Here is a 27,916-nt window from a genome sequence, read left to right on the forward strand (position 1 = left end):
ATATGAGGTTATTAAAACAGGACAACACAAAACTTAAAAAGACTGCTCTGCCGAGTTTGGATTTTTACTGCAACATTTGAATGGGAGGGTCAGAATTTGGCATAAATGGCACGAAAATGTGTATCCAGCTGCCCTGTATCGAAGGTTCAAGCTGGGATTTTTTCTTGGCACATTTTCGGCCGCTTAGTACCAAATAAGTCTCATTTAACAGCAGAGCCTCCCTGAATAATTTTGCTAACTATGTGCATCCCACAGACCTCAGTGTACCAGTCCTTCCAGCAGGATAATGCGGCTAACAGATCTGCAGCAACTGTGCGGTACTACTACGTCAATAGGGACCAAAATCTGTAATGTTTCCAGCACCTTGTTCATGAAACTGTGTCGCAAAGAATTAAGGAAGCTCTAATGACTGTATGGGGTCCAAACTGCTCCTAGCAAGCTGTAACTAATGAAGTGGTCTGTGAGCATATAGTCCCTACTGCGTACACAAACACAAGAAAACAAATTACCAGTGGATTTGTTTCTTATCACCTTTGACACTGTAACTGTTTTTAAGTGAAACTGCAAGAGAGCATTCACTGGTTAATTGCATTATCCACCTCCAGATCACATTCGAAGCCCTCTATGTCACAGAAGCTTCTTCTATCAGAGTAACTCCACAGCCACTCAGATCACCACACCAATTTCTAGTGGGACTTCAACTGTGATATAGCACTGCTTCTGCAGACTCCTTTAACCATTAAAAACATCGATGGTTTTTTAGACATATTGTAAAATGCTAAATTAAGTTTGCTTACTTACTTACCCAAGACACACAGATAAAATTCTTAGAAAAATACAGCAAATCCTGTAACTGTACCCCACATCTTTTTAACATTGTGGCATAATTAATCAAAATAAGCGAGGCCTTTGCTGAAACAATGGTGTTTTCTGCGGCAACAACTTTGTTCTATACTGAGTAGCACCTGGTGCGAATTAACCAGAGATTAACTAGCTTGTTGTGATGAAGGCTCAGTGTTCCCAGCAAAAAGCTTTTCAGACTTCCAGGCGATGACAGGTGGTGGAGGGCGTGAAAAGCAGATGGGAAAGAAAACCCATTTCCAACATGTTAAAGAGTCAGAGGAATAAAAGAAGAAACGAAAAAATACAAACAAGACTGAAAGGAACACATTTGTACTCAGTTGCCAGTTATTACACATCTAACAGCACATTTAAAAACGTGAGCTCATGACCTTTTAAAACAGCACCAATATCTTTATATTAACAGTGAAGAATATTTATGTATAATATAAAACAGGTCTTTAGTAGAGCCCACAGATGATTATTACTTCTTCCCATTGCCCTAAGCCAGTGTCTCAGGGAGGAGGGAACGAAAGATATTGATACTGATGCAAAAGATGATCATGTTTAGAATTTGCAGGTGTTGGAGTGTTGAAATTTCCGTCTGGAGGCATCATTCAAAAGAGCAGTAGCCTGCTAACAACAGTGTAAACTGGACACGCCGGTTGTTTAACTACGCAGGTGGATTTATACGGCCGATACTGCTGAATAAAAGTTCAGTGTTTCATTATCTTTGTTAAAGCTTTTTCAAGCAATTATAAAAAACACCCAGCTTGTGTGAAAAGTTTTTCTTGTTCCTTTATGGGCTTAATAAACACACACACACACACACACACACACACACACACACACACACACACACACACACACACACACACACACACACACACACACACACACACGGAAGAATTTAGCCAGGTTACTGAAGAGTCAGATATATATCAACCTGGATTTGTGCAGACCAATACATAGAATGAACTGTTGGTATTTAATTTTTATCGGCTGGATAAATATGTTAGTGGATTTGTTGCATTAACTCTAAACTCTGCATTTTCCCAAATACAGCCAGTTACAACTTGGTCCCGATAGATAAGAAACACTATGGAGAAAAACTGGAGAGGTTGGGTCTCTTGGCTGACTTGGGTGAGCTTGAGGAGGAGGTGCTCGAGGAGAGGGTGGTCTGGGTGTGTCTGCGTTCACTGCTGTGTCTGTGATCTGAACTCAGATAATGGTTAGATGGATGGATGGAGGTGCAAAGTGAACTTTAAGCTCGCCACAGTGAAGAGGTGCAGGATGTGATAGACAAAATGTAACACCGAGCCTGCGTTTTTTCAGAAGGAAAAGAGAAAAGGGAGTATTTTCCAACCCATAACTTTTAAGCTACACTAACTTAATACTATGGACGAATTGAACGGAAAATGAAAGAAAGCACTTTCGCTTTAAAGTACACGCAGATGTTAATCTGAATATTTAAACTGTGAAAACATTTAATGAAAATTCAGCAACTCAAAAAATTCTACCATTACCAAATTTTGAAATCCAATAATCCTGATGGAAAACGACAGCAACAAATTCCTAATTATACATTTGAGAGTAAAAAATAGTCTTATAACAATGAGTCACTAAACATGATGACACAGAACTTATTCTACGGGTGCTCAGCTGTAACTGTGCTAAATGTGATTTATTTTAAAGAGAAAAAATAAACAATGGAACGCTCATTGGACTCACAGCTGTACCTGACCACCTCCTGACTGAATGGGCTACTGAGACAGCCACATCACGGTGCAGAAGCCTCCAGCATGTAAAGGGTTAAAGGGATGATTATTATCCTCTGTTATAATCATAATGAGACCAGAACTATAATATGAAAGCATTTACTGCGTCGAAGTAATCTGCACATCACTGACATATGACTCAACACTGCGAGTGGCCTGTTTAAATCTGTGGCTCTGACAAGCCTGACCCAGGCTGACATACAGTGGCACACATACAGTACCATAGATGCAGCTTCTCACTTTGAGCTTTACAATATTTTTAGAAAGAGTTGGAGCCAACCCTGTCACGTTCAAGATGCAAAATATACAAAAGCCCATAGAATTCTGGGTAAATTGTAATAGTAAGGCGGGTCATTGAGAAGGGCAGCCTACAGGGTTGAACGTTTTGGGATTTGGTTCTGAATTGGATTAGAGTCACAGTGAAACTGTAGAAAATCTGACAGCCGAAAAGGAGCTGTAGGGTGATGCATGAGTCACTGTGAGATGGAGAGAGAAAGAAAGAAGAGGGTAAAAAAGAGAGAGAGGGGAGAGAAGAACATAAAGCAGAAATGCATGAAGAAGTGAAGGAAAGCCACGCTTACAAGATTAGATGAAAACCCTTGTTTTCCTGAGCTGACCGTGACTTCTAATGTACTTTTTACTGCGTGAAGCTGGAGAAACTGATTGCAGCTCTTCCACGAGATCTCAGTAATACTCAGGCAATGTTCAGCGCACATGTTGATTTTAATCTGCGGGCTCATCTGTCAAGATGAGCACCATTAAATCCCTGTTCATTATCGCACCACTTACCAAATCTGTGGCCTTTGACAGGAGCAGAGCAAACGCAATTTACACTGGGAGGGACTTAATTGGACCGTACCAAAACATTTTATTTTATACAATATCTGTGGCTGCAAAACTATCTGTGGATTAATAATGCATTTTATTGACACAGCGTGTCCATCACGTTTCTTTTTGCCCTCAGGTGTGCAATAAATCAATGTGTTGTGCTGCAGTTTTGTGAAAAGCACCATTTGCAGGACTGCAACTTTGAGGTAATGATGTTTGCACAGTTAAGCCAGTATGTGTGGCTAGAGGTAGCTATATAACATTAAAGGCATGTGTTGTCTTTGTGGTTACGGTGCATAATAATCGCCACTATAAATCCTCTCTCCTCCTCCCACAGGCTTGCAAACGTGAGTCTGTTGTTGAATTCATTTACATGGCTGCAATTATTTTGCAGCCAGCTCCTTGGAAATAAGCCATTATCATTTTCTTCCCACTACAACCCCTGCAAAGGACTTTAATGCAGATTTTACTCTTGCTTTTGCATTATAAAAAGCTTGTATTTCTTTCAAGTTTTCATTTGTCACTTTAGATCACCAGTCATAAAAACTGTGCGCTTCTATTCATCCTTTTGCTTTCTCGCTTAAATAATAAAATGTTCTGCTTTGCTCATTTCCAGATGTATGAGTGGCATGAATAATGGAATTATTTCACATGGGAGAGTTCACATGTAGGCGATTATTATCAGCGGGAACATACTCTGCATGATAATTGACCCGAGAGGACATGTCATCGAACCAGTCATCGTTTTTGTGCATATCTGATGCACAAACAAATGTGCGTGCAAATGGTGATGATGATTCAACAAGCAACGATGCTGTGACACAGTGAATTAACAAAATATTAGGACTGCATATTCTACTAATGCCGTTAGACAAAGAAAGAAACAGGGGAGCTAGAGGACAGCTGAGATTTAGCAAAAGCAGCAGAAAGGCATTACTGATGCTTTCTGCCTTCGGTGCAGCCGGAGCTCGATTTAATGATAATTCGCTGTGTATTCACCACAAATACTAACAAGCCAAATTCATTTTCTATTCTGGGAATTGTGTCACTCTGCACACCCACTGACCACCCTGCAGAGTGCAAAATGTCAGCAGAGCTTTCAGGGTGCTGTTAGGATTCGGAAGTTGAACCGTGTTCTTCTCGGCTAATTAGAGCCTGTGCATCCAAACTCTGCCAATTAAACAGCTTCTTTCTGCACCACTGGCCACGTTTCCTCTGAAGCTGTGGCTTGTTGAGCCATCACCAGTGTATCCTGTCTTCCACCATGTGGCTTGTTGTGCGTCTGCTGTGCTGCAGGCTCACGAGGGATGTTGCTTTACCCCACAGTCTCTGGATTTAGAACTGTCCAGTTAATACTTAGTGAATGTTTGCTCATACTGATAGACAGAGGGAGGGAGTGTGCAGAGCCTTTGCACAACAGCTTTTAGAAGTGCGACTAAATGCAAACAGTAATGTGCTGTAACACAGCGTCCATGCTGTGGACATGAATAATGTGAGCATTGTGTTCCTCCACCGGCTGACGTGCCATCTATGACACACAAAAACCCTGTTTGTAAAATGTTAGTCAAAACTGAATTCTCGTTACGTGCAAATTTGATTAAATTCTGACAAATACTGAAGGAAGAGCTGTGGTTTTTATAAACTGTGGATGGGCAACGGATTCCCATACTGCCTCTTTATATTCTTATATTCTTATATTCTTTAGATGACATATCATAGAGCACAGCAACTTTCAGATATGCTTCTTCTTGAAAATATATCAAATTTACATTTCAGTCTAATCCTTGGAAAGTCATTTTTGTGTAAAAGTGTATGTAGCATTGTATGAATGTTGCTTTTGTCTTATTAAGATCATTTAAGAGTCCTTTTGATTTTCAGCATTCACATGAAATAATTAAATTCAGTGATTTAGTCGCCATCATCCTCTGTTTTAATTTTTTTGGCATTATGCTAAAAAAAAAAAAAAGGAAATAAGGAAAAGGTTTGTGCTACCTATTCATCATGAAAGACAGACAATGTTAGCAACTATCCGATAAAGCCTAGTCATAAAGGTCCAAAGGCTTTTTGCAGTATTTTTGCTGTATGTTTAAAAGCTTTCGCTGTCATTGGTTATATATGAAGGAGATGGATGTAGTCACTGTGACCTCACCTATTGCTAATTAAAATCCACTTGTGAAGCCTGGATTTTAGCACTTTTGCTACCTTAATTTTGATATTTTGAAACCAAATGTCACAAATGAGGTTACTTGTCATTCATAAGGTAGTAGTAAGGGATCTTAACTCTAAATGGGACAGTAATTTACAATTCAATTTTATTATTTTATTATTTTTCAGTTGGTTGCACTGCCCCCAAGTGGCCAATAAATTATCTCACAGATTTCTGTTATTATTTGTTCTGGCAGAAGAATAATCTGCATGAAATAGAAATGAAATTTATGACTGAGAGGAACAGTGATCACTAGCCAAGGCTTCAGGGACACAAGCCTAGAAACAACATCCAGCAGACATCCATCCATATGGAACAATGTATATGTCTGACTCAACGGTGGTCGCCAGCTAAGTGAAATTGGTCGCAAAGTTGCTGCATCAAAAACCTCCTTGCTTTGATTGCAAGTGGTTGCCAAGGGGATCGCAACTGGTCTCTAGGCCGGTCGGACTGAGGCTGAAGGCTTCCATTGCAAAATATACTTAAAAATTGATCACTGAGCAATCAGGCAGCTGCGGTTCAGGAGGTAGAGAGGTCGCTACAAATGGAAATGTTGGTGTCTTCTCTAGTATGCATGTCAAAGTATCCTTAGGCAAGATATTGAACCCCGAGTTGGACCCAATGCATCCACTGGAGTTTAGAAGAAAAGCACTTAGATGCACAAAAAGATGCTTGTGTAAATGCCTAAAGAGGATTTGAAGTAGAAGAGCGCTACATAAGTAGCAGACCATTTGCATAATGTCCCGAATAATAACCTTTCAGACTCTTGTCATATCTAAGTAAAACTATAACACAACAATCTGGTATAACAGACGCGTCTGACAGAAAGCAGTTCCATTCTGCTTTTGAAAACAGTTCATTTTCAGCCTTCTAATGTACAGTCAAACATGTCAGATACATGGAAGAGCTTTACTTGATAAATGAGCGAGCCCTTAAGCTTGCTCTTTTAAATATGAGTCATTCACAAGTAGTTTTTTCTACTGATTCTCAAAGATTTCTCTCATATGCTAAAAGATCAAATAGTCCATTAAGGTCCTTCCTGAAATAATGAAATAGTTAAGTAGGCAATCTATTAGCTGCTTTCCAAGTGATTCGGTTTAAAATCTCCTTTTTCAAATGTGTCGCACAGACACTCAATTCTGTAACTAATAGTACTGTAACATCAATATTCATACTGGTCTGTGCGTTAGTCTCTAGCCATTTTATATTCTACCTCCGTCGCAGAAGGACAGTAATCATACTGTGAGAAGTGATTGCTTCAAATATCTCATTGCTTCATTTCAATGACTGCTTAGGTTTCCAACAAAATAATGATCTGATTTTCCACGCCATGTCCACCGGCATTATTGTCTCCTGCCTATCCTGGCAAGAGTTTTGTAGAGTAGTAGATTTTTCTCACCCCCTCGCTCTCTTTCCTTGTTGCTTATAAATCCGAGTGTTACTTGAAGGACACTCACCATATTAGGTTTCTGTCTAATTTTAGTCTTGGGAGGTAGAACTCATCCATTTTTCATGGTAGACGTATACCACTGCTGGTTCATAGGGGCCTTCCTCATTCACAGAAAGAAGATTTGTCTTAACATATTACACCAGAATGTTTTTGCTCTCTATTCTAATCATCTTATCTCCTGCAAACAAGTCCTGTGTAATGTGTTTCACGACTATATTACTGATAGGTTTTGGCACATTTGCATGGAGGCTTATTGCTGCTGGGGCAGAGGTTCGGATTTTCTTCTGTTAAACTTGTGCGCAATCCCAGCAACCATATTTAAAAAGAATCACATATAGTTCCAGGTTTTACTCAACCAGAGAAAATCTACAATCCTTTTCATTCCAGATGACACTAAACCACTACGTCAGAGAGGTGCTGCTACTTTAAAAGGTCAAGTTTTACCTTACACATATCGCTTACCTCTAAAAATAACGAGGGAAAAAGAGCCCATCGTTGTTAGATGGTCTCTTGTTGTCAACATCTTTATGTTTGCCACAAAACTCATGGGAGGCATTTGTACTGTCCTAGTAGGGGCCTGTTGCAATTATATGGTGCCCGTATCGATCCCAAGTATTGATTCAAGTCGGTCGCTGAATTTAAGATTCAACAGATGCTTCTTTGGATTTCAGAGGAAATGAGAACAATGGAAAGTTCTTTCATTTGAAAACAGCAAGGCATCTCTTTAATAAGGCATTTTTATTTACCTTAAGAAGTAAGCTGCACCTTGTCTCTGTTGTGTTCACTAAAGCTTTCAAAACTGAAGGCTGAATGCTAATGAAGCAGCCCATTTAAATTCAGCTCATCCTTCATTGTTCACTGTGGAATTGGTAAAGTGTCGGTTTATAAAAGTAATTCTTACCATGTTTCACAGTTTCAAGAATATTTGCTGAATATCTGAAAATAAAATCTTTGAATGCAGTTGAACTATTAGCTCAGCCATCCTGTGTCTAATAATGCACACATGAATCTGCATGCACTCCCTCATAAGGCTCACTTTAAATTAAATATGCAAGATTATTTAACAGTATATGCAGCCAGGGACTACACCGCCAAGGTCTCCATCAAGGCCACAAGTCAGCTGATCAAGTACCGTGGGATCTTCATACAGCGATTGCAGTAATGAGGATGTTGCACAGGTTTGTTGTGGAGAAAAGAGCTGAGGAGCTGTCGTTTCACTGGTCGATACACATTCCCACCTTATCTGTGGCCACGAGCAGTGGGCAGTGACGAGTAAGATCACGGATAAAAGTGGCAGGAATGAGCTTCCTCTGAAATGTGACTGGGCTCTCCCTTACAGATAGGATGAGGTGTTTGTCCATTCAGGGTGGGTTCAGAGTGAGATGTCTCTTGGACACCTCCTAGGTGACTTTTTTCAGGCATGTCCCCATGGGGGAAGACCCAGGACACACTGGAGATATTATGTCTCACGGTGTCTGGGGAACACCTCTGTTTCCCCCAGGTGCATGGGGAGAGGGGGGTCTGAGGGTCTCTGCTTCAGCGGCTGTAGCCATGAACCCACGATGGATGGATGGATGGATGGCCTTTCTATTTCAAATCTCAAATTTTAGCCAGAAAAGATAAAACCCCCAAATCCTGGGAGGCTTTCAAAAGGCTAAGAGCTTCGTATTTATTATTTTTACACAACAGCTGAATCGATTTTCTAACATACCTCTTAGAGAAAAAGCTAATTTGCCAAAGTCGGCATGCTCCTTTGATTTGGTCTGTCCCCACCTGCATGCACTACACTTAAAAACATTCTTACTTTTTTTTGAGGCTGGTTTCAAAGATTAATTCACTCACAGATTCAGTCTTCAGTCTTTGCGAATAAAGATCGGCAGCTGACAAAGATATAGTTGCATTAGACTGCTAAAAAAAATATGATTAACTGTTGCATTTTTTTTTAAAGGGCAGGTTTTTCAGATACAAAGATGTGGGGATAACGGAAAGTTTTCCTTTCCAGTAAGCACAGTCCCTCTAAGTGACTGCATACCCAATTTTCTTTAGTATATCTTAAGGAAGACATAATTTCAGCTAATAGCATCTGTATTTACACTTGGTATCTGAAGCCAAAGCAAGACATTCCTGCCAGCTGTATAATTAATATAGCTTTAAAAAAAAGCCTCATTTTCATTTCACTGCCAGAGGGTTTGTGATTATAATTTGCTCTCATCCCTCTTTTTTTTGTCTTGGAACTTACACTCCCCTCCTTCCCTGGAATGTCTCCTCCACTTACAAACTATGTCAGCATGGGACCTGGTATTTTCTCTGTGTTCAGCTCCTCATATCTAGGAAGTAATTTTGCCTGTTAGCAATTATTAATAACACAAATCAGATGAAAGCCCGAATGCTGAAAAGCTAGTTTATCCGACAGATGTTTGAACTCATGCGGACGTTTAGTGCCAAGCTGCAGCATGTTCTCACTGGCTTCGGATCAGTTTGTATTTAGGCTGTGAGTGTTAGAGAGGAACACGCCGCAGCAGCATCCTTTTCATTAACTGCTGTTTACACGGCAAAAGGTGAAATGTGGATTTTTGGTGATCACATGTTCACAGTATTTGTTATGCTATTAGCCTAAATGTGAATCAGTTACTCTGGAAAAGCTGCTCTCGCAGGATTTTGATCCCAGCGATGCTTCAGATGATTTCTTTTCACCTGAGGAACAGGCTGTCTGTCAGGACGTTAATACGCTTCTGGCTCGGATCCAAACGATACTTAGACAAAATACACAGAGCAGCAGTAAATATTGGCTGTGTTGATATCAGTGAGTACCGGAAGCATGAACTTGCTCCCAGACCTTACGATCATTTTCCTAGAGAGCCGTTTAGTTAGCGTCATCTCTTTTTACATCAGACCCTCTGTGAGGGATTAGGCAGTCCTCACTGGCATTGAATAACATGGGAGGATTAGCACTTTTGCCTGTCACCAAATCAGTCTGACGGATTAGCAATCTCCTCTGCCACTCTAGAGAATTCACTCCTGCTCTAAACGTATTCAAGTCAGTGTGACAGCCAAGGTGACATTGGAGTGAAAGGGAAAGAGTCATTTTCGTCAAACCCTCTGACAGAGTGTGGCACTGCGCTGTGCATGGACAATTTTAGCCTTCACGGGCATTTAGTGGGAATGGGTAATTGACAGCATGGGCGTTAGCAGTCAGGTGAGCTAGCAGATCTTTGACTGAGTAAACTGGTTTCTTTTTTCAAAGTTCTCCAAACTCTGGTACCTTTTTGTGGTCATTTCATGGCATAGCTTCCAACTGCTTTTTGTAGATCACATGGTTGTGCTGGTGTCATCTGAGTATGACCTTGACCTCGGAGTGGGGTAGTTTGAACCTGTGAAGCAGTCTAGAAAAGAGTCAGCGCCTCAAAATCTGAGGCCGTTGTTTTCACAGTGGTTTTCACCTGCTGAATGAGAGTCACTGCTCCAAGTGAATAAGTTTAAGTATCTAAGGATCTCTGGTTTCACGAGTGACGCAGAGGTGGAGCATGAAATGGGCGTAATCTGAGCGTTGAACTGGACCGCTGTGGTGCAGAGAAGGCAGAGCCTGAGGACAAAGCTTTGGTTTAACCAGTTGATTTTCATTCCAACCCACACCTATGGCCACATGTTCTGGGTAATAACCAGAAGAATGAGACCAAACAGTTGAGTTTGTTGTTTGGACATTTGGTGGGGACTGGGGCAGCTGAAGTGCTTCAGGCATCCAATTAAAATGCCTCTTTGACATCTTCTTCAGGTCCTGGGAGGCAACCTGGGGCAGAGCGCGAACTTGCTGTAGATGTCATATATATCTAATCTGACCTGCAAATGTGTCAGGACCACTCAGGAGTAACTGGAAAGTGGGGCGGGGGATAACTCCATCTGGAACTTCCTGCTCAGCCAAGAAGAAGAAAAAGTATGGCTGGACCAACAGATGGCTATATAGATGTGCATTTAAAATAGAGACAAACACCGAACGACATCTTTTTTGTGCCAACAGTGGCATCTTTTAAATTGGATTTATCCCACCAACAGAACAAAATGCAGATATTCATTTGAACTTGACACGACTGACTAATTATCTAATAATTACAGCCCTATTAGAAATCTGCATGGATTTCTCATTAATTCAGGCTCCTCAGGATTGCAGTTCTACAGTTAACACTGGCTAGCAGTAGCACGAGAAGATTACCTGCTTTCAGTCTCTCCTTTAGGTGAAACCGTTCCTGCTGTGCACTATTTGTGGATTTTTACCACAACAGTGACAGAAGCCCGAGGCTGCCTGTGACAGAAAGAGAAGCTCTTCTCCTGTGATTTGTTTACAGTGGATCCGCAGACTTAATGTAAGAGCATCAAATTATTGTTTGTGTGAGCTCACTGGATGCTTTCACACAATATTACACCTGCCGCATAATTGGCTGCCTGCAAACATAGCTAGAGACTGGGAAATGTGAACTCCTTGGGGAATGGAGCAGGTTTGGGCCACATAAATGTTCGCTAGCACACATTCACATGCATGAATATTCCAAAGACACTGCACAAAGTCTCATATCCACTTGAAAGACTTGTTACTAAGCGGGAAGGGAAATTTTCCACTGCTATGCAGTGGCTAGACTTCATACTGACTTGAAGGCAGAGTGTTTGGATAGAGCTTCTATTTTATGTTTAAACAGTGTTTCATTCATGTACTCATTTAAACGACTGGTATTCCAAAAAGCACTTGGGAAGCTAGTAAAAAAAAGACCATACAGCTGAGATAGATGCAGAGAAAATCTTTTAGCTTGAAGCCACACATTTCTGTCCCTCGGTGGACTCTGGGTGTTTGCATGAGCTCAGCAGTCTCAGCATTAGCAGTCTTACAAATTGCACCATTCAGAAAAAGCAAGTATATGCCAGAAAATCAATATAAAAAGCTGCAGACAAAGTGGCCTCTATAGCAAAGCCCATGTTTTACACAGGATGGAGGACTACAGGTGGCACACATCCCTTAGCACCTTATCTATTTTCTATCAATGGAACTAAAAGAAACAGAATAAATAGTCGCAGCTGCTCAAACTAACTCAGACACAACTCAGTGTCTACCTTTTAATTTTCTAGGCCTGAATTTAGATCACACAGTAGGTTGTTTTAGACAAAAAGATGAAGGGATAACAGGTTTGGACAGTATGTTATGAAGTTTGTCATTGTGCAACAACTAGGACTGTAAGTGCCTGCTAGTTATACACATTGACTGCAAATAAAATATAAACACAGCCTCCAGGTCTGCAAAGTGAAGCCAGTGCAGGGACGCCTAAAATCTGCATTGTATCTAATCACCAGAAGGGGGCGACTACTGAAAAGATTTCTATTGGAAAACAACCCTTCGGTTATCTTGATCTCTGACCTCAGCAAACATTTTTCTAATACGTTTTCATGTTTTACTAAATGTAGCCTGATGCTTATATTTTAAATTATGTTTTTAATTAGAGTCAAAAAGGACAATCAAGCAGGTTATGCTAAAGAGCAGACCTACACTCAACCTGCTAGTTGAAACCATGTGGGTGTGCAGTGTTCCTTGGATTCTTTGTGCAGAAATAAAGAACTTGACCATAAAACATCTCTTAAATCCAAAGGAACAAATCATGAGTCTACAAAACACTCAAAGACCCAGAAACATGAAAACAACTTCACTTATCAGTGACCGTGGCCATGTTTCTGTCAGAGAGTCTCTTTCAGTGTCTGTGTACAGCTTTCAGTTATAAGTCAAGAAAAGACACAATGTCTTATGGTTTTATTAAGTAGAGCCAAATAGACTAGACTTTTCTTTATGAGCCAAAATGCTTTTGAGTGCACTTTACAAGTAAACTTATGACCACGTAGACTTCTCAAGGAGGCAGATCACCGAAGCAAAATAAAATCCCCAAACTCAGACAAAGTCTTCCTCATGCCAAAATTTGGTTTGACCTTTTATAATAAGACCAAAATATAAAATATGCAGTACTATAACTCAGGTTTAAGTAACAAAAGTTCATCAAAAAAATATTGGAAATATTTGGGTATCGGGTGGCATAACTGTTAGCCATCGGTACTGGATACATTTAAACACTTCTCTGTTTATTTCTCTAAAACACCCCAAGAAAAAAAATATGACTGTTCTTGGCATTATATGAGAAGTCAACAGAACTGAGTATTGATTGCTTTGTGTCAAAAGTACTAAAGAGAACTAGTTTTGCAAATTATTATCCAAGAATGGCAAATCAGTGCAGAAATGTTGAGTGCACTTAGCACATGCAACCAGAGTGCACCCTGATAGTTCTCTTCCGCTTCAGTGATCCATTAAGGCTGATAAGTGGCCGGAAACATTAAAGCGACTTTTGTCATTCACAGAAACAGTATTTTTATGTTTTAGAGAGCAATCAGGAGCAAACAGCTTGATTCGTTTTCTCTCGCCTTCTGTAGATCAACAGGTCATGCGTTACATGGTGGGTTTGGCAAGAGCTAGCATGCAGATGAGAATGAGGCAGCCTCACGCAAAGACCTATTTTTAGAAGGAGAAATGATACTAACCTTTCTTCCCTATGAAGGGAAATTTAGCTTCATTTGATATTCCTGTTAAAGACAACTGAAGGGCTTTTCTATCTCATAGACAAGTCACCTGCTTAAACCATGAAATACAAAGCAGCAACTGGTGCAACTAAAAAGGAAATTAAAATACTTTGTTACAAAAGATTTCCCTTAATGTGCTTTACAACAGATTAATGAGATACTGTACAATCCTGCATATGTCTCAGAGCGCCTGCTTACTGTTCTCTTGTGAGACCTGCGACTTGAGGAAAATGTAACGGAAGCACCAGAACTTCTTAAGTAAAATATTCCAGCAATTATCCTCCCTTTAATGACTCCCATAGTGAATTACTGAAAAAACTGTGCCTCCAAAGAATGGAGAAATGGATCTGCTACCTACAACATCTGAAATTTCTTGGAGTTTTGATCTTGGAATCAGCATATTGATGATGAACAGATGGATGATGGACAAATGGATGGATTCAGGGTCACAGGGAGGGCGGGGCCTATTCTAATTGTCACAAAGTGAAAGGTTTAGTGCACCGTGGACAGGCTGTCAGTCAATCACAGGCCAAATAGAGAGAGAGAAAGCCATTCATGTTAATATACTGTGAAATCACTCATTAACGTGACATGTGTATCTGTGGGTGATACTCCAAAGACGAGCAGGGAGACATATATGCAACATTCTTGCTTTAGGGTGACAGCGCTAACTGGTGCACCCCTCTGTTGTACAGCACATGTCCGGGGCGACATGCATACAGTGCGACCGCTAACTGCACCCAAGCATGAAACTCCAATGCATCCTCAATGTCAACTGTGACTGTGAAAATGCTGTGTTGAGTAATTAATAAATCAGCGAGGCATATGAAAGGACAGTATTTCAATGCTTTCTAAAGGAAACCCCCATGAAGAACACTGTGCCCTGCAACAGCACGAAACAAAGAGACAGTGAGAGAGGAGAGCTGAGATGCTAACGCAAACTGAGGCATATTTTGGGCTTGAAATCATATAAAGAAAAAAACGGTCTAGTGTGAAGCACAGCAAACAAAGAGATACTTTGGGGAAGTGTGACGGAGTGACCCGTCTCAAGGCAGAGTCCGCTGAGTATGGCACCGCCACCATTAGATCGCCACCATTAGTTCGATTTGGCACCCGGGGCGGCGTATCTTTCTGACGACCGAGTAGAGGAATAAAAGGGGTGAGGAGCAAGTTGTGAGCCGCATCGGGGGTGGCTAGATTTTGGTTCCCACTTACTTGTTAAGGGCGTCGGTCGGGGAGACGTGCGGGGGGATCGCCAATCGTGTAGGGTGACGCAAGCCGATGGTATGGGGGTGTGGGGTTTAAATAATGAGTTCACGTGTGTCTGGACCGTCATGAGAATGGCCTCATTACGTGGGCCGTTAATGGGTATATGAAGTCGGGTAGACTGCCGGGAAATAGTTGAGAGCCTGTATCAATGTATATGTTTTGTGAGTGTATAATGAAAAAGAAATTCTGGGGGAGGGAGACGGGGATTAAAGTTAGAATAAAGAATTGGTGGTGACGCCAAGGGGGAGGGGTTACGGGATATAAGAGACGGCGAGCCGGATATGAAGGGGAGTGTGTTGTAACATACAGGCTGTGTAGCGCGGATCTCAGTTTTATGTCTTTGCAACCATCTTTTTAGGCACTGGGGAGGCCGTTTCAAATAAAGTATCCACACTAATACCTTACCGACTACGCCTGTGTTTGTCCGGGAGAGGTCTGGAAGGGGACCCCGTGACATATGGTGTCAGAAGTGGGATGGCTAGTCGGAAGAGGAAAACGCGCCTCCCAGCGAAGCGCACAGGGCTGCGGTCCCAGCAGCATGAGCTTCCGGGGGAGAAGACAGCAGAGGAGCTGGCGTGGGACACAGTGCCGGCGTCATCTTCTTCAGCAGAGGAGGAGGAGATTTCCGGCAGGATTGGTCCGGAGTTGCCTACAACCTCGACCGCAGCACGTGATGGAGAACTGATTGCGATGATGAGGGACTTCCTGGCGGGACAGCAAAGGAGAGAGACGGTGTTATTGGCAGAACTCAGGGGGCTGAGGACCGTTCCCTCTCCTAATGCGCTGTTGCCGGCGGATTCAGCTAGTCAGCAGAGCTCAGGGCAAGTGTTAGCGGGAGCTAGCACTACGGCCGCTACGGCTACACCGAGCACGGTAACAGCGAGTAGCCCCAGGATGGTGCTGCCTACCCCGGCCCGGCAGCGAGAATCCCGGCCGTCGTTACTGGAGGAACCGGCTCGCCAGTCCCTGGCAACGACAAGCAGCCTCGACCAGACGGGCGGAGAGTGGAGGCGATCGGAGGGGCCAAAGATTCCACCGTACCAGATGGGGGAAGATATTGAGAACTATTTGTTGCGCTTTGAGCGAGTGGCCAGAACCTGGAGATGGCCGGAGAATGAATGGGCCTGTCGGCTAGTTCCGTTGCTAGCGGGGAAGGCGTTGGAGGCCTATACCGCAATGGATGAAGAAAGAGCCCACTGTTATGAGGATTTAAAAGCTGCCTTGTTAGTTAAATTTGACATTTCCCCGGAGACGTATCGGCAGCGGTTTCGCTCTAATATTATTCCACCTGGGGAGAGCCCCACCGAGACGTACTACCGGCTGAAAGGACTGTACCGGCGCTGGCTTCGACCAGAGCAGCATACGAAGGACGAGATGGGAGAAGCGATTATTTTGGAGCAGCTAATTCGAGTTCTTCCAGGGGAGGTGAGGACCTGGGTGAGGGAGCATGAGCCCGCGGACGGACTGGCCGCAGCCAAGTTGGTGACGCAGTATTTCAATGCGCGGAGAGGAGCGGCCCCGGTCCGCTCAGCTGGGACGCCACAGCGATCGTCCCCGCAATCCGCGGGTCTGCCGAAGCGGGAGAGTAACCCCGAGCCATCCGGGGCCCCCAAGGTATCCACTCTACGAGGAGCGGGTAAGGACTTTCTTTGTTATTACTGCCAGCAGCCAGGCCATAAAGCCTCGGTGTGCCCCATCCGGAAGGCCAAAGTCACTGGGGCCTGCTATGCACCTCGGCTGGAGGCGGAACCAACAAAGGTCCAGCCAGCTGAGGGGCAACGCTATAAAACTGTAAGGGTAAATGGGCAGCAGGTTACTGCTTTGCTGGACACTGGTAGTTTTATGTCATTAATTAAGCAAAGCTTGGTACCAGTGAACTGTGTGGACTATAGTCGACAAGAAGAAGTGTTATGTGTGCATGGTGACAAACATCCCTACCCAAAGGTGGAAATAACAGTGACTATTAATGACCAGCCATATTTATTGTCTGTTGGGGTGGTACAGAATTTGCCGGTAGAGGTTATTCTGGGGATGGATGTGCCGGTGCTTATGGATTTGTTGCAAGAAAAAGAAGAGCGGGACACAGAGACAAAAGGGAGGGAAACGGGGAATGTTCAAATGAAGGTGTTAGGCCCAGTGGTCACTAGGGCCCAGGCGAAGGCGGGATGCCAACCCCTGCCAGACTTGGACAGTAGTCTGTGCGAGGGTGGCACGAAAGGGCCGAGAAAATCTCGTCGCCAACGCCGCTTTGAGAAGCAGCTATGGTCCCAGGGACCGGGCAATAAGAACATGAAATGGGATGTACCTGAAAATATTTCTGTGTTGCAAAGGGAGGATGAGACGTTGGAAGTGTTGTTTGCTAATGTGCCTGAAGGGGGAACAGGGAAATGGGGAGGAAAAGAGAAGTTTGTGGTTGAGAAAAATGTGTTGTATGCAGTTGATGGGGACCACCAGCGGCTTGTGATCCCTGCTAGTTGTAGACCTCTCATTCTGCATTTAGCTCATACCCTCCCCTGGGCAGGCCATTTGGGTCGCCAAAAAACCTATTTACGGGTTAGTACGCGTTTCTTTTGGCCGTCAATGTATACGGATGTACAGAAGTACTGTCGTGCATGCCCTGTGTGTCAGAAAACTTGCCCAGCGCGCAAATCGGATCGGGCTCTGTTACAACCCTTGCCGGTCATCTCTATCCCCTTCCGTAGGGTAGCTATGGACATTGTGGGTCCGTTAGTAAAAAGTGGTCGGGGTTATCAGTACATATTGGTGGTGTGTGATTACGCGACCCGTTTCCCAGAGGCGTTTCCGTTGCGAGCGATCACAGCCCCTAATGTTCTGCGCGCACTGATACAGTTGTTTTCTCGGGTGGGGATACCTGATGAGATTTTGACCGACCAAGGGACTAACTTTACGTCGAAGTTAATGCAGCTCTTCCACACTCAGTTAGGCGTTTCGGCCATCAAGACGTCACCGTACCATCCACAGACAGATGGGTTGGTGGAGAGGTTTAATCAGACTCTCAAACGGATGTTACAGAAGTTTGTGTCAGACACGGGAAAAGATTGGGACCAGTGGTTACCCTTTCTTTTGTTCGCGTATAGAGAGGTTCCACAGGCGTCCACGGGGTTCTCCCCCTTTGAGTTACTCTATGGGTGGGAGGTACAGGGGCCGCTTGATCTCGTTCGAAAGGGGTGGGAGTCTTCGACCGTGGCTCCAAATGAGAAAGGGGTGGTGCAGTTTGTGCTGGAGATGAGAGAGCGGTTGGAGCGGTACCAGGCCGAGGCCGAAGCCAATCTGCGGGATGCTCAACGAAGCCAGAAGATCTGGTATGACCAACAGGCCCGGCAACGTGAGTTTCAGCCCGGACAAAAGGTGCTGTTACTTCTCCCTTCTTCCAACAGTAAACTGCTGGCGAAATGGCAAGGGCCCTATATCGTGCTTCGCCGAATGGGACCAGTGACGTATGAGATCCATCATCCGGAAAAAAAGAAACCGAAACAAACCTACCATGTGAACCTCCTGAAGGAATGGGTGGAGCAGCCCCGTTCGGCCCCGAGGGAGGCACTGATGGCCAGGGTGGTGCACGGAGGAGGACAGAGTGAACCTGAGCAGGCTACGGATCCAAGGTCTCCGGTATTGACTCATCTGACCTCACAGCAGGCTGCGGAGCTACTGAAAATTCTGCAGGAGACGCCTTCGCTGTGTTCCGTTAACCCAGGTCGGACTACCTTGGTTGAACACGTGATCCGGCTAAAAGAGGGACAGCCCATCCGGCAACGGCCCTATCGGGTTCCGCAACACTTGGTGGAGAAGCTGCGACAGGAGGTGGAGAAGATGCTGGAGCTTGGAGTGATCGTGGTGTCAGGAGTGGGATGTTTTAGGTTGCTTCAATCTCATCAGTGGAATGGTGTAATAAATGTAAAACTGCATTTGCCATTAAACAATTTTGTTTTAATTAGAATTTTTACTTCAGAGTTCATAGAAGAAAAACTCTGAATGGATTTCTCTGTTAGCTTTCACTTGATGCACCATATGCCATTGAGAAACCTTCCAAAAACAATTGCTGTATTTTTTTGGGAAAACAGTCTGCTTCCTGTTTTGTGTCATACAATCATTCACCACATAAAACCCAGAGTTTTTACAAAATACTATAAAAATATTGAACCATACTGTCTAAATGTCACTGTAAGGGCTCCGATCTGTAACTGCTAAACCAGTACCGGTCTTCCTTTTCTTGCTCTCTTGTGGAAAATGAAATTTCAGGACTACTTATAATAACTACCTACAGTGTAGGAAAGTATTCACAGCACTTCACTTGTTCCATATTTTGTCATGTTATAGCCTTATTCCAAAATGGACTGAATTCATTTTTCAACCCAAAATTCTACACACTATATACTCCATAATGAAAAAGTGAAAAAGGTTTCCTTGCAAATTTATATTGCTGCTCCGAATGGTGCAGCCCGGTGGTCATTATCTTCAAAAAGGGTGGCTCTTTACGCATCTGCATCGACTTTCGAAAGCTAAATGCCATCTCCGAGTTTGATGCATACCCCATGCCGCGAATTGAGGATTTACTGGAGAAGATTGGGGCTGCCCAGTATATCACCACTTTGGACTTGTGCAAAGGCTACTGGCAGGTGCCACTGGAGGAGACGTCGAGGCCGTACACTGCTTTCAGGACCCCTGCCGGGCTCTTCCAGTTTACCGTGATGCCCTTTGGCCTACATGGGGCACCGGCTACCTTCCAAAGGCTGATGGACAAGTTGTTACAGGGCTGTGACGGTTATAGCGCCGCCTACCTGGATGATGTCGTCATCTTCAGCCACACGTGGGAGGAGCATATGCAGCATTTGTCGGAGGTCTTGGGAAGAATTCATAAGGCCGGGCTGACTCTGAACCCCTCGAAGTGTGAATGGGCGCGGCAGGAGACTCGCTACTTGGGCTACCAGGTGGGACGAGGAGAGGTGCGACCGCAGCTGGATAAGGTGGAAGCTATCCAGAATTGTCCTCGGCCTCGCACCAAGAAGGAGGTGCGGGCTTTCCTGGGACTGGTTGGTTGGTACCGAAGGTTTGTGCCCCAGTTTGCAACAATGGCAGCGCCGCTGACGACATTACTGGGGAAGAACCAACGAAATCCGGTCATATGGACCACAGCATGTGGACAGGCGTTCCAGGGACTGAAAACTTGCCTGTGTTCGACCCCCGTGCTCTGGAGTCCGGACTTTAAGAAGCAGTTTTTGGTCCAGGTGGATGCCTCCAAGAGCGGCCTGGGAGCCGTGTTGGTTCAAGGGGACCCGGGCGAGGAGCACCCGATCCTATATCTGAGCCGCAAGCTGCTGCCGCGGGAGACCAATTACTCGACGGTGGAGAAGGAGGCTCTGGCGATTAAGTGGGCGCTGGAGAAACTCCGGTATTACTTACTGGGAAGAGAGTTTGTGTTGGAGACTGATCATCGGGCGCTTACCTGGATCCAGTCCATGAAGGATCATAATAGCCGACTTACACGCTGGTACCTCTCACTGCAACCTTTCAGGTTCACCATCCGGCACAGACCAGGTACACTCAATGTGGTGGCGGATTACCTCTCTAGGTTGCCGCACATCGCCAACCTCCGGGGGGAAGGGGATGATGTGACGGAGTGACCCGTCTCAAGGCAGAGTCCGCTGAGTATGGCACCGCCACCATTAGATCGCCACCATTAGTTCGATTTGGCACCCGGGGCGGCGTATCTTTCTGACGACCGAGTAGAGGAATAAAAGGGGTGAGGAGCAAGTTGTGAGCCGCATCGGGGGTGGCTAGATTTTGGTTCCCACTTACTTGTTAAGGGCGTCGGTCGGGGAGACGTGCGGGGGGATCGCCAATCGTGTAGGGTGACGCAAGCCGATGGTATGGGGGTGTGGGGTTTAAATAATGAGTTCACGTGTGTCTGGACCGTCATGAGAATGGCCTCATTACGTGGGCCGTTAATGGGTATATGAAGTCGGGTAGACTGCCGGGAAATAGTTGAGAGCCTGTATCAATGTATATGTTTTGTGAGTGTATAATGAAAAAGAAATTCTGGGGGAGGGAGACGGGGATTAAAGTTAGAATAAAGAATTGGTGGTGACGCCAAGGGGGAGGGGTTACGGGATATAAGAGACGGCGAGCCGGATATGAAGGGGAGTGTGTTGTAACATACAGGCTGTGTAGCGCGGATCTCAGTTTTATGTCTTTGCAACCATCTTTTTAGGCACTGGGGAGGCCGTTTCAAATAAAGTATCCACACTAATACCTTACCGACTACGCCTGTGTTTGTCCGGGAGAGGTCTGGAAGGGGACCCCGTGACAGGAAGATACAAGGTAAAAGGAAATAATGAGTAATAAAGTAGCTACATTTGTATGGGCAATGAGTTTCAGGGAACACATGGTTTAAGCAATAATAATGAGTTAAAGAGAAGCTGACAGCTTTATAAGGCTGAAATGAAAACGTGCCATTACTTGTGCTTTGATTCAAAACTCTCAGCTCCACAGTGGCGAGAAATGAGTGTCATTTCATTCCAGCTGGTAGAGCATTTACTCATTATGTCAACAATATGACACCATATACAGTTTTTCTCTGAACACCTGGATTTTATGTGGGATTTATTCATTTTATTTAGGTGTTACAAAACCGAGAGGTTCACAGTGTTATTTTACAGAAAGGCAGGTAAGTCACAGTATTTAGCAAAACATAACTTTTATGGTTTCCTGAAATTTGGGCTGTCTCTGTGAGATTGTTAAGTCTGTCCACTGTGTGAAATAAGGGACAGTCTTCTGCTGCAGTGGATCCATTTCCAGCACCGCTATGCTAATTAACCCCCAAAGCAGCTGACAAACACGGCGAGAAGGGAAGCTTACACATTTTGCGAGATTAGGAAATTGCAACAAACTCGGGATGTTCTCTCATCAAATTGTCACTGTCCCAACAGCAGCTCCGTCTTCACTCAGCTGCTCCAAAGTGTAACATTCAGACACCTCCGGAATATTTGTTCTGCCGAAAACCCGTCTTTCAGCAGACACCCTGTGCTCTTCCTCAATTACACGGTGAAATGCTTAGATTTATTCCGGTGTGTTTGCCAGCTGGATTGCAAGACTCTTACAGCATTACAGCAAATGCACTTATTTTGGCAAACATGCAGAGACAACAAATTACTAAAAATTAGCAGAGCTTGCTCTGAGGCTGCACACAGCAATTTATACATAAACTCAGCCATGTTATCCCTTCAAATCTCAGTGTGGTGTTGCAGAATCTGGTGTGCAAGGCTAGGATTGCTGTGTTTACAGTCAATTTGCCCTAACATGGAATATTTTTATAATTTCTAATTAGATATTATGTCATAACTAAATCTTAAAACGTTGTTGATTTGATAACAAAAAATATTCAGAAGTAGTTTAGTGACGGTAAAGTGAATGCAAAGTTGCGTAAGACTTTAAAATCATAAATTTACAAAAGGCATTTTGTAGCTGAAATCATCCATCCATCCATCCATCCATCCATCTTCATCCGCTTTGTCCGGGGCCGGGTCGCGGGGGCAGCAGCCTAAGCAAAGAGGCCCAGACCTCCCTCTCCCCAGCCACCTCCTCCAGCTTATCCGGGGGAATACCAAGGCATTCCCAGGCCAGCCGAGAGATATAATCTCTCCAGCGTGTCCTGGGTCTGCCCCGGGGCCTCCTCCCGGTGGGACATGCCTGGAACACCTCACCCAGGAGGCGCCCAGGGGGCATCCTTGTCAGATGCCCGAACCACCTCAGCTGGCTCCTTTCGATGTGGAGCAGCAGCTGCTCTACTCTGAGCCCCTCCCGGATGGCCGAACTTCTCACCCTATCTCTAAGGGAGAGGCCAGCCACCCTTCGGAGGAAGCTCATTTCTGCCGCTTGTATCCGCGATCTCGTTCTTTCGGTCACTACCCACAGCTCGTGGCCATAGGTGAGGGTAGGGACGTAGATCGACCGGTAAATTGAGAGCTTCGCTTTTACACTCAGCTCCCTCTTCACCACGACGGACCGGTGCAGCGTCCGCATTACTGCAGCTGCAGCCCCAATCCATCTGTCGATCTCCGGCTCCCTTCTCCCATCACTCGCGAACAAGACCCCGAGATACTTGAACTCCTCCACTTGGGGCAGGAACTCATCCCCGACCCGGAGTGGGCACTCCACCCTTTTCCGGCTGAGAACCATGGCCTCAGATTTGGAGGTGCTGATCCTCATTCCCGCTGCTTCACACTCGGCTGCGAACCATTCCAGTGCGAGCTGGAGGCCCTCACCCGATGAAGCCAATAGAACCACATCATCTGCAAAAATCAGAGATGAGATTCTGAGGCCACCAAAGCGAAAGCCCTCCGCCACTTGGCTGCGCCTAGAAATCCTGTCCATAAAAATTATGAACAGAACCGGAGACAAAGGGCAGCCCTGGCGGAGCCCATCACCCACCGGGAACGAGTCCGACTTATTGCCGGCAATGCGAACCAAGCTCTTGCAACGGTTGTATAGGGATCGAATGGCCCGTAGCAATGGGCCAGACACCCCATATTCCCGCAACACCTCCCACAGGACACCCCGAGGGACACGGTCGAATGCCTTCTCCAAGTCCACAAAACACATGTAGACTGGTTGGGCAAACTCCCATGCACCCTCAAGTATCCTGGAGAGGATAAAGAGCTGGTCCAGTGTTCCGCGACCAGGACGAAAACTGCATTGTTCCTCCTGTATCCGAGGTTCGACTAACGGACGAACTCTCCTTTCCAGCACCCTGGCATAGACTTTCCCAGGGAGGCTGAGGAGTGTGATCCCCCTGTAGTTGGAACACACCCTCCGGTCCCCTTTCTTAAAGATGGGGACCACCATCCTGGTCTGCCAGTCCACAGGTACTGCCCCTGATCTCCACGCAACATTGCAGAGGCGTGTCAACCAGGACAGCCCTACAACGTCCAGAGCCTTCAGGAACTCGGGGCGGACCTCATCAACACCAGGGGCTCTGCCACCAAGGAGTTGTTTAACTGCCTCAGTGACCTCGCCCCCGGAAATTGGCGGGTCATTCCCCTCATCCCCAGACTCTGCTTCCTCCTCGGAAGACGTGTCAGTGGGATTAAAGAGGACCTCGAAGTATTCCTTCCACCGCCTGACAATTTTCTCAGTCGACGTCAGCAGCGCTCTGCCAGCACTATACACAGTGCAGGTAGAGCACCGCTTTCCCCTCCTGAGACGTCTGACGGTTTGCCAGAATCTCTTCGAGGCAGTCCGAAAGTCTTTTTCCATGGCCTCTCCGAACTCCTCCCACACCCGAGTTTTTGCTTCAGCCACTGCCCAAGCCGCATTCCGCTTGGCCTGTCGATACCTGTCGGCTGCCTCCGGAGTCCCACAGGCTAACCAAGCCCGATAGGACTCCTTCTTCAGCCTAGTGGCTCCCTTCACCTCTGGTGTCCACCATTTGGTTCGGGGATTACCGCCACGGCAGGCACCAACCACCTTGCGGCCGCAGCTCAATGCAGCAGCTTCGGCAATGGAGACGCTGAACATGGTCCATTCGGACTCAATGTCCCCAGTCTCCCTCGGAATGCTGTTGAAGCTCTGCCGGAGGTGTGCGTTGAAGATCTCGCGGACTGGGGCCTCTGCTAGACGTTCCCAGCACACCCTCACTAAGACCCTTATGAAAAGGACACCGAGGGAACAGTTTACCCTGCCCGGGATAGGGTTACCGGGGCCTCGCCCTGGAGCCAGGCCTGGGGAGGGTGCCCGAGGGCGAGCGTCTGGTGGCCGGGCCTTAGTCCATGGGGCCCGGCCGGGCACAGCCCGAAGAGGAGACATGGGCCCATCCTCCCGCAGGCCCACCACCCGCAGGAGGCGCCATAGGGGTCGGGTGCATTGTGTGCCAGGTGGCGGCCAGGAGCGGAGGCCCTGGCGGACTGGCCCCCAGCTGCCAAGACTGGCAATAGGGACATGGAATGTCACCTCTCTGGTGGGGAAGGAGCCTGAGTTCCTGCGTGAGGTTGAGAGGTACCGGCTAGATATAGTCGGGCTCACCTCTAAACATGGCTTGGGCTCTGGAACCAGTCTCCTGGAGAGGGGCTGGACTCTGTCTCAGTCTGGAGTTGCCCTTGGTGAGAGGCGGCGGGCTGGGGTGGGTATCCTAATATCCCCTTGGCTTGCTGCCGGTACGTTGGGGTTTTTCCCGGTGGACGAGAGGGTTTATTCCCTGCGCCTTAGGGTCGGGGAACGGGTCCTGACTGTCATCTGCGCTTATGCGCCGAGTGGCAGTTCAGAGTACCCAGCCTTCTTAGAGTCCCTGGGGGGGGGGGGGGGGGGGGTGCTGGAGGGTGCTCCACCTGGAGACTCTGTTGTCCTGCTGGGAGACTTCAATGCTCACGTGGGTAACGACAGCGAGACCTGGAGGGGCGTGATTGGGAGGAACGGCCTCCCTGATCTGAACCCGAGCGGTGCTCTGTTATTGGACTTCTGTGCTAATCACAGTTTGGCCATAACGAACACCCTGTTCGAACATAAGAGTGTCCATAAGTGCACGTGGCACCAGGACGCTCTAGGCCGTAGGTCGATGATCGATTTTGTAATCGTATCAGCAGATCTGCGACCATATGTTCTGGACACTCGGGTAAAGAGAGGGGCTGAGCTGTCAACTGATCACCACCTGGTGGTGAGTTGGATCAGGTGGCGGGGGAAGACGCTGGACAGACCTGGTGCACCTAAACGCGTAGCTGAAATCATTAAAAGTAAAATTTCTTGCAGTTGTGGTATTTATTTGCAACGACGTCATAATTAAATTTGCCTTCATTGCAGTAACAGTAACTAAAAAAAACAAACAACTCACATTGTGACAACATTTTCCCCAAAATCTGAAAACTTTTGATCTCATTCTGATGTAAAACAGGCTCCGAATTTTTAAGAGAGGGCAGTTCAAACTTTCTCGCTATCACTCACTGTCTCACACTATGGCTTGGCTACCTTTTCATATTTTTTGCTGAGGCTTTGAGATGTCTGCTGCTGAGATTTCTGCCACCACGGCGGTACAACGGAGGCAAACGGAATTCGAATGAAATTACTTGCGCTGCTCCTTTGTCATCCTCATCTCTGCCTGTCTTCCACTGTAAATAAGTTTTCTGCTCAGTTGGATGAAGTGAAAATTATTGATGAAAAGCTATCTGTGGTTGTCACTGGCATCTTTGATGTATTCGGGCCCACATCAGTAACAAGAACTGCTTCAGCAACAAAAGTTTCTGAGACGCACTCCTCCCCGTATGAGCACAAATATTACAGGTGAGGAAACTCAATGAAAAAATAAAACAAATCTATTGCTAAATAAAGGTTGACACGTGAACTCCAGACAATGTCGGGAGAAGAAAGACAGGAAAACTACACAAAGTCTGCAGAGCGTTTACACTACTGAAAATACTTTTTTAGGTGAGGATGCTGCCTGGGCAGAACGTGCAGCAGGCACCACTCAGAAAGACCACAAGCTAGCTGTGAATATATTCGCCTATTTGCACATCAGTGAATCACACAGACTTTCAGTTCAGCGCTGCAGTGCACGTGTGAACATAGCTACACTAGACTGTAAAAAAGTGCATGATGCAGCTACAGAGATGTCACCCATTTTGGAGGCTCTTGGGGTGCATTTATTTTTAAAGGAGGTGATAAGTGAGGTAAACATGCTCACATGGTAGCAGCTGTCAGTCACAAATAGCTAGAATGTGCTTGCAGTTATCACTAAATTTACTCTAAATGGGAGCATAATTTACAAAATGAACATTGTGCTGTATTAAATAAAAGTAAAAATTAGTTTTTGAGACCATAAATTCATTGTGAAAATGTCTACTGAGTTCATAAATCAAATGATTAGTAGGGCAATTTTTTCATAGACTTGCATACAATGTGATGAGTTGAGAAGGGGAAGGCCTCCTGCTGGAGATTGGAAAGATTGCAGAGCCAAAGGCCTTTTCTATATTTTAAATACAGCCCATACTTCTAAAGCAAAAAATCACCAAGCCAAACTTATAATTATCCCAATTGACAGGCAGCTCTGCACATCTCTGCGTTAGATGCAGAGAAGGACACAGTTATTGCAGACATGTGGTGCCAATGCTGTCATCCTGAAAAGCCACTGAAGCTGCGGCTTTGGCCGTCAACCAGCCAAACAGCCCCCACGGCAAGGAGTGTGCTCTCAGACAGAGGATCAGCCAGAGCGTTGGTGTCCACGCAACAGGACAGCTGAGAGGCCACGGGCTCCACAACTGGTGCTACACTGTGAATATAATGGCCTCTCTGTTCTTTCAAGTGCTTTATAATGACAAGCGGGTGAGTGCATTAAGACTGAAGCTCTGTGGGCCAATCGTATTGACAGGGTCGTTACTACAGTATAGCAGGTGCTCCCCAGGAGCACCGATCTGTTCTCTACCACCGAACAAACAACCTCTCTGTATCAGCACTTACTGTTTTTTATTTGTGCTATTACCGAGCGCTCAAGCAAAGCCATCTCGCGTCCTGTCACAGAGGTGGATAAAGCCATGTTGACCATCTGAGACCGGAGCAATATTTGTTCTGAAATGTGCAACAGCAGGCGGTCTCGTTCCCTCTATCACACATGACAGGCAATCAGCAGCTGTTTTTATTACCGAGGATATGATGTCAGGAAATCAGTTTGATTTGTGTTTGCCTATCACCTGGTGTCATTTATTACGCTCGGGAAGCATAATGTGAATAGTGTCTTTTTATACCAGACTTTTATTTTGCTATTCATTGAACTCTTTCATAAAGAAATCCACTGTGTAGATGCTGCGTTATTCTTACTTCACAGGGTGATGTTTCATTTATTTTCCCGGCTGCTGCAAAAGCATCAGAAAATGCAACATGAAAGCAAAAAGATTCAGCATTTGCTTTGCACATCGTTCATAGCTGCATTTGTGTTTTGAATCCTGA

At 45.4% G+C, this 27,916-nt stretch overlaps 1 protein-coding gene across 1 annotated transcript in view; it reads right to left on the minus strand.

Moving 5' to 3' along the window:
* The window catches only part of lingo2b (leucine rich repeat and Ig domain containing 2b), a 48,315-nt gene that overhangs the window by 7,015 nt on the left and 13,384 nt on the right, over positions 1-27,916 (minus strand). The window lies entirely within an intron of this gene.

This window comes from Astatotilapia calliptera, chromosome 19, assembly GCF_964374335.1.
Source record: "Astatotilapia calliptera chromosome 19, fAstCal68.1, whole genome shotgun sequence".
Taxonomy (NCBI): domain Eukaryota; kingdom Metazoa; phylum Chordata; class Actinopteri; order Cichliformes; family Cichlidae; genus Astatotilapia; species Astatotilapia calliptera.